Source organism: Passer montanus, unplaced genomic scaffold, assembly GCF_014805655.1.
Source record: "Passer montanus isolate IOZ18808 unplaced genomic scaffold, ASM1480565v1 scaffold1, whole genome shotgun sequence".
In the NCBI taxonomy this organism is placed as follows: domain Eukaryota; kingdom Metazoa; phylum Chordata; class Aves; order Passeriformes; family Passeridae; genus Passer; species Passer montanus.
The window spans coordinates 4,928,544-4,936,983 of NW_024356504.1; positions in this window are offsets into that span (position 1 = coordinate 4,928,544).

The following is an 8,440-nucleotide window of genomic DNA, read 5'->3' on the forward strand; positions in this document are numbered from 1 at the left end:
TTTCTTGCCAGTTTAGTTGCTGACTAAAACAATTCTATTGGCCAGATAAATGAAAGCTGCCATCTCTTCAAACTGAAAATGTAGATCTAGGCAGGATTGTGTGTCTGTTTTTCAGAGTGAACGAGCACAGGTGACACATTGGGGTTAACTTGGAGTGAGAATGAAACACGTTGCAGATGGACAATGCAATGGGTAGGATGACATGGTCTTAGGCTAGCCAGGGAGACTTCAGCTTCTCTGAAGACCTCCCAGGGATCATTTTTTCAGAGATCCAAACTAGGATAGGCAGGACTTTCCTTCTGCCATTCCTAAAAGCTAAAAATGAGGAAAAGGACAAAATACTGTAAATTTAAAATCTGGACCAGATCAAAGGTTCATCTAGCCTGATAATGATGTTTGCAGCAGGTCCATCCCAGCTAGGTTAGCAGGGAGCAGAAAATGGTGCAGTGCCACCAGTCATGATGGCTCATTGCAGAACCACACTGCAGCAGAAAAAGTGAGGGTCTCCAGCTATTCCTTTTCCCCCTTTCTCCCTGTCCTTGTTCTCTCCTGGCTGTGTGCTTCTGCTTCTTATCCTGCATGTGTGAAGGTGTTTGTCAGGTCTTCTATCAGCCAGTGTAGCCAGTTCAGTGGCAAAAGAGTGTCCTAAGCTGGGTCTCAGGGACACCAGGTCCGTATCAGAGGATGGAGCAGATTACACCAAAAGAGCAAAGGGAAGAGAGAAACAGAGCAGTAGGCAGAGGGAGTGAGCCTTCCCCGCTGAGCAGCATCAAGCTGCTACATCTCCCCAGCAGCACACAGTGACATACTGCCCTGCAGTCACCACATGGCTTTTACTGATCCCTCCAGTGCTACTTGCACCTCCATTGTCACACTCAGGCTCATTTCCTCACTCCTTAATCCAAGGGTGGGAACACAACAGTGCTGCCAACCATCGGCCAGGCTGACTCCTCACTACTGCTCCCTCCTGTTCACAGCGCCTACTGAATGAGCTGTCCCAAACTTTCAACAGAAAATTTGAAATCAAGGTGATCCAAGAAACTTGTAACTACTTGTGAATCTATAGTACAAGAAATGGACTATAAATTACTTGAGATAGAGTAAACCTGACACCGCTGAAATTGCCAACCCTTTTCAATAATAAATATTTTAGATGTACAAATCTATTGGAGGTAGAGATGATGTGAACCTTGACCCCCCAGTTTAAAAGAAAATCAAACAAAAACAAACAACCTGCTGACAGTTGCTTTTCAATTCTGGACAAGTGCAACCTTTAAACTAATTTTGGAAAGAATATGTAGTCATTCTCTTTACTGATAGTTTTACAGAGCATCAGTCTACCTAGAGATGACATGGATACTACAGATGATAGAAGAACTACAGACGATAGTTTGAAATAAATATTTTAAAAATACATCATAATGTTATACTCTTAAAATTCAGTTTTAAAAATGGTAGATCTCATTCTCCATTGTCTTGTCATTGGTTTTGATGTTTTTTGTGTTGCCGATAAGATTCTGTAAATACCACAGCATGAAGTCTGAGGATAAACATACAGAAGTACAAAAATCATGGATTTCTTCTCCGCTGCTTCACATGGGAAATTGTCAACTACGTATCTGCAAGACATCTGAAGGGTGACCAGGTGAGAATTTCCCACTCCTGTTGGAAGGAGAGGTTTAACACTCCTTTCAGCAGTGACCCCATTCTGCAAAGCAGTGGAGAGCAGGGTTATTTCTCTTGTTCAAGTGAACATAAACAACTGGATGCTCCAGCAAACTGACAATAGACTGCTAAGAAAGGGCCAGATGCTGTTATCCATTTGCAAGGGTGAAGAGGGACAAAATGAGTAAATATTTATATTATCATAGTGGCATGTAACTGGAGCTCAGTTGTAGAGAAAACAGTGATTTACAAGCATGTTACTCCTCTCTTGGGAATCCACATAAACCAAGCAAAGGTTCAGCACTGAGAAAAAAACCTCTGACAAAAAGACTAAGCCAGATGAGAGAGCTATAGGTTTTTAGGACATACTGGGCATAGTTTTCTCTGGGCTCAGATGATGATTTGCAGAGAGAAATGTTTTCCTGGGCATGAGGCATCACAAATTAACAGGAAATATCTACTTGGCACACAAGAGGAGTAAGTGTGCATTGTGGCACACAACTTCCATCCCAGCACCTCAGAAATAGTCCCACCCAGAGCTTTGGGCTAAAGCTCAGCATTAAGGATGTCTGTCTGCAAGATTACTCCAGCCAGAACATCCTTAACTGTTGCATCACTGCCTGCTCATGCCAGAACTCCACTACAGCCAGCCTTTCTCCAAAGAACGCCTGACAGGCTACAGTGTGGAGACCATTCCTCACCTACTGCTTTTTTCAAGCTTCTCCACACTTCTCCCACAGTCGCTTAGAGTCACGGCCATCAGTTCTCTGACACTGAGCACCTCACGCAGGCTTGCATCTTCCCTCCTGAAAGATCACAGAAAGTTAATTTTGCACAAGAACATACAATAAAATATTTTGGGGTTTTGACATATTTTTGATCCTCGAGGACATTTGCCTTTGAAAGTCCATGGAACGTGATTGCAGTTTATTTATGTCTAGGTTGTGCTTGGTTTCAGCCCTAGGCCTTGATATATCCAAACCTTCTGCAGGCGAATTTTAAGATTGTCTCCAGACAATGAAGGGCAATAAAATCACTCTCTGCAGGAAGTGATCTAAGAACAAAAATGTTTTTTTGGATGACAAGATACCCTTTTTTCTGTGAATCTTTGCAGTGAAAGAGGGCAAACAAAGTGTGCTATCTAATACTTATCCTGTCCTTTGTGGATTAGAGGTTGAGACACCTCCTCAAGAAACAGAGAAGAAGCACATCATGTCAGTGTAGCTTGGGATAATCACACTCATAGCTGGGATAGTCAATGTCCCAGGAGCATCTCTGAAAAGCAGTCAAAAGTGGTGACACACACTCTCAGGCATTTGACACAATGTTGTGAGCTAACAGTGATAGTCATGGGGGTAAAAAGGGGCAGTAACAGGAATGGCAGAGGAAGTCAATCTCCTAAAATGTGGTGATGTGTGTAGCTAAGATTATCCTCATATACACTTAAAGTGCTTAGCAAGACTTTCAGCTGAGAAGTTACACTGTACTGTGATGGGAAATGATTCTCCATCGTGCCCAGCTCACTGTGGAGCACTTAAAGCACAGATCCAGGTGTGAACTCACTCCAAGAGGTAAAAACAAAGCCGCATTACGTAATAAGATTTAATGATTATTTGAATCTCTTTTTCCATCCCTGTGGATCATTGATTTAACCTTTCTTGTTTTGTTCTCAGGATATTGCTTAAACAAGTACCCATGTTCTGAGATTAGTCAGGACCATTTTTGTGTATAACCCTTTAAGAGCATTTTGGCTTTAACTTTCTTCAATAAAGGAACGCTAACAGAAGCAATAGCTTTGCTAGGAAGTGCAAAATGTTGGCAAAATATCAGATTGGATGGCCATAGGGAACAAACACATAAGCTTTTATGTGCACAGCCTGGGGTTCAACCACTATTTTCTCTCAGAGGAAAACAAAAGCAGACCTTTTAAAGCCACCACTAAGGAGATTTCTATTTAGAGAATATGCAATAACTCATATTGAGACAAGATTTTAATCTCAGCAAAGCTTTGGATAATCTGCTGGCACCTGTGTTTGATGCTCTTCCACCCCATTGCTCTGCTTAGACTGAGGCCAAAGGCCAGATCCTGCAAGTGTGTTTGTGGCAACAATCCTGCTTATGTGAGGGAGAGTTTTAGCAGAAAAGAGACAAAGACTGGTCAAGATCTGCCCTTGAAAGTATCACCTGTTAGGAAATGACACCAGTGTCATCATATTTTATATTCCTTTGGAGCCTCGTATTCTTTTTAACAAGCACTGTACCAAGTAACATTGTGCAGCCTTGTGCTGCCTTGCTTGAGGACACAGTGTGAAGAATAGACCAGTCAGTCTGAGAGAACCAGGAGAAAGGTAATATCTAGGATCATTTTAGGAAGAATTGGGAAAGATTTTTTCACATGTAGATCTCAGCTGCTGGAGGCTGTGCATCAGCCTGTGTGTGATCTAGAGAGATTTTTGCAGAGGTTTCATGACACAAGCAAGCAGGGATGGGTTTGGTACTGTGTAGATACCATTAGAGATGCTGTGGAGTATTGTTGCTGCTGAGGCCTCTGTATCCAACTGAGATGTGAGCTCCAGTTAACAAGAGTGATATTTGTACAAATTCAGCCTCTGCAGCTCAAGAAAAGAGAAAGAAATGTACAAAATAAAAATGGGCTTGGGTTTGATAATTTGGGCACACAGCGAATGATGCTGTAAAAGGGGATAATGTGGCCGGGCATAACAAAGAAACGGAAAAAAAATCTACATTGATGTATTTTACATAGATACGTGCATCTTTCATCCTTAAAAATGAGCATTATTCATTTGAAAGGGTTAAAAATAACATCGGATTTCTCTCCTTCTTTGATTCTGTGATTCATGCATCCCATTTTAAAGTCTACACCCTGTGAAGAGGAGTGCATTACCAAGGAAAGAGGCTTGCCAGGGACAGAAGGTAATTTCCCGTAGCAGGTGCGTACAGCAGGTGGTACACAGTGTACCTGCAACGAAAAGGTAGATTTAGGCTAAGATTTTATTTAATATGGAAAACTTATTGCATCCTGAGCCACTACTGGGGATGTGCCAAAAATCGTGTCTGCAGCATGATTTATTACGTGAAAATACCACCGAACTAATCAGTGGAGTTACTAATTAATACAAATCTGCATTTTTGCATAAGCAATTAGTGCAAAGAGAGTGCAATGAAAGAGGAAGTTTGACTCATTTAATCTCGGTGTCTATTCAAGCGGAAAGACCCACTAGGGCAAGGCACTAGGATCTACATTTGGAATTTTTTTTCCTTTTGATTAGTTAAAGGAACTAAAAGGTCAAATTATCAATATTTAATTCAAATGGAAATGCATTTGTTCAAGAGGAAAGAAAACACTTTATTTAAACAAGGTGGGACTCTGGGGGTAAATGCCTGGATCAAAAATAATTAGGTTTTGCAGTTACAACAGCATCTAAATCCCTTCTGATAAGAATCCTTTTTCCTAATAACAGAGGTGGTTTGACACCGATAGCAAAGAGTGCTGACGCTATTTAAACTGTAGCTCAGGAGGTAGCCGGCCTACCAATACAATTTAGACATTTGCTTTAATGGTACGTACTTCTCTGATTTGGTTTTTTTTTAATCAATTTGAATTATATTTTAAATCTATTGTGATTTTGTAATTGTGTGCACTTGACTAAAAGAGTAATTTAAAAAGCTGATAATTAAACCTTTGTGGTGATGTATTTTCCATTAACTAAATAGAAGTTTACATTTATAGAATTAAAATAACAACAGCATTTATCTAGCAGGGAAAGGCTCAATAAAATTAATACACTGAGTTTTAAGGGGGGAAAGAGCAGAAAAGGCACCTTAATCAGCCGTGCTAATTTTGGAACACACTGTATCCTAGAGAGAAGCTACGAAGTGCGAAAGCGGTCTCCGCACCGAACCGGTACCGGCGCGGCGCTTCAGGGCGCTGCTCTCCCCCGGTGATTCCCGAGCCATGGCAGCCGGAGCAGGCTGGCCGCAGCTCGGGGTGGTCCGGGCAGTGGGGCTGCCCTCTCCTCCCGTCCCCTTCCCTCGCCGCGGCCTTTGGAAAGGGGCGAGCGGGGAGCGCCGCGGGCAGCCCCAGCCGCCCTTCCCGAGCCCGACCCCCGCGCTCCGGCCCCGCGGCGGGGTGGGACACAGGGACAGCGGGGACAGACGTTTTCCCTTCTCTTTTTTTTTAATTCGTGTTTTGTGTGCGCCTCTCTGGAGAGGGAGAACAGGAAACCTGGCAGCGAAAGGAGAAAGCCCGAGCAGCCCGGGCTAGCCGGGCAGTAAATCACTCGCTCAATTATAAGCGCGGCTTCCTCTCTCCAATAGCTCCAAGCTATTTGGGGAGGCATCTTTTCCCCGCACTCTCGCAGGTGCAATATGAATCAATTATCTTAATTAAGATAATGCCGCAAACCCAAGAGATTTTCGTCGGGAGCGGATTTCGCGCTCCGGACCACTGTAAGGCGTTTCCACAGCGCTGCTTCCCCCGCAGCAAGCCCCCCTCCCGCCCGGCTGGGACAGGGCTCGGAGGGGCCGCGCTCGCCGGGGCCGCAGCGGGCCCCAGGCGGCCCCGGGACCGCCTCCTGAGGGGCCGGGGCCGGGAGGCGGCAGCTGAGGCGGGAGCGGGGGCGGCCGGGCCGGCCGGAGCTTTGTTGGGACGCGTGCGGTTCGCGTGCCGCGCCGCGGGAGGAGGGGAGCGGGGCGGGAAGCCAGCGAGGGAGGGAGGGAGAAGAATAATAAAGGGAAAATGAAAAGACAAAAGGGAAAAATGTAAAAATCATTAAAAAGAAATAGAGAGCGAAAAGAAAATCAAAGGATTCGGGAGGAAAAATAAACAGAAGCCGAATTAGAAGCCAGATGGAGAAGGAGGAGTCTGTAGGTCAGGGAGAAAAAAATAGGCACGCTTGGAGCGATAAAATCAAGCGGTTGGGGGGAGAGGAGAAACAGGGAAGGTGGGAAACTGGAGCCGTTGAGCCAGGGGACGGCCCGAGCAGGGGAGGCAGAGCCGACTGCCCGCGAGATCGGGAGGAGAAGCAGTGCCCAAGCAGCGGGAAGAGCGGGAAGGATGAAGAGAGAGCCGCGGGGCCCCGGCCCCGACGGGCGGCACGGGGCAGCGCCTCGGACCTGCCGGCCCGGCTCCTCCACGGCCCCGCGGGGACCCTCGCCAGTCACGACTGGGACGGGACGAGCCGGGCTCGGCGGGTTTAAGCCCCTCTGTCCGACTGCCTGCTTCTTTATTTGTCTCTCTCTCAGTTACCTGCCAATCGACAACGTGTTGATTTTATCTTGCTCCCAGGGAAGATGACTGTGTTCATCCCACACAGAAGCACACGAGCACCCCAAAGTTCTCAAGGCTCCCCGAGATCCAGTTTTCTGCCGGTGCCCTCCCTCCCAATATTCTTGCCTAGTGTTTCCCCAGCGCCCCACATTCCCGGGCGTATTCCCAGACAGACCTATTCAAAGGGACATTTTCCAGCAACCGAGACAGGGCTGGACCAGACCCGTCTCTCTCCGGCGCTCTCCAAACCTGTTCGAGGCTTGGAGAACACGGCCACCCAAACGCGTCGGTTCCAGCAGCTCCCGTTAACGGTGCCAAGGTACGGGCATGCTCCCGGAGCCTGGAGAAGGCTCTCCAGGGGCAGGGGCCATCCATCGGCGGGTCGGCGGCGGCGCTTCCCTCCCCGCTGTGCCCCGGTGGCCCGGGGGTGCCCCGCTCCGGCCCCACCCGCCCGAGCTGGTGGCACACACCGCTGCTGGCCCGCGCCTCCCAGGGACCCGGCCCGCTTTGCCATAACAAAAAGTAGCCGGTCGCCCTCTGTATTTGATTACCGAGAAGGCGAACATCCCCGGAGTCCCCTCCTGCTGCCCCGGGCTATGTAGGTCACCAACAGGAGAGAAACGTTTTAGAAATAACCCGACCTGGAAAATTATCTTCCAAATCCACCTCCTCAGGGCGGAATGATTTGTTTCGCATTTAAAGCCTCGAGAGGTGAAAATAATTTTATTTTTATTGAATAAATATCAGGATAATGCGTGTGGGTAGCACAGCTATCATGCGAGGGGGCTATCCTTAAAGAGCATCCCTAAGGTTTGGCGGTGCTTGCAAACTCCGCCGAGGCGTTTAAAGACTCTAAAGCCGCGCCATTCGGCGTCTTTCTTCCAAACTTTCCGTTAACCGGCAGCATTCCCACCGAAAACCCGGGAAAGAGAACCGGCCTTTACTCCAGGCGTTAGGACAGAGCGGCAGGTGTGTGTGCGTGCGTGTGTCACAACGGCACCGGCGACAGCCGGGGAAAGAGGAGGGGGCTTGTGGCGGCCACAGGGCGAACACGACAGGGACGGGGAGTCTCGGGGGGTCACCGGCGAGCGCGGTAGGAGATGTAAGGGTGGGGGGGCGGCGGGGACCCTCGGTGGCCGCACCCCAGAACAATGGGAACAATGCAGCGGTGCCGGTGCGGTGCCGGTGCGGTGGCGGTGTCGGTGGCTGTGGCTGTGGCGGTGGCGGTGCCGGTGCCGTGGCTGTGGCGGTGACAGATGGCGCGGCCCGCGGGTCAGCGCGGGTCGGTGTCGGTGGCTGTGGAGGTGCTGTGGCGGTGCCGTGGCTGTGGCGGTGACAGATGGCGCGGCCCGCGGGTCAGCGCGGGCGTGGCGCCTCGGCGGGCGGGCGCGCGGCCGCATACAAATAAGGGGCGTCACGTGGGGGGGGGGCGCCGCCGCGCGCCTGACGTGGGCGGCCATATGGCGCGTGCCACCGGGCGGGGCG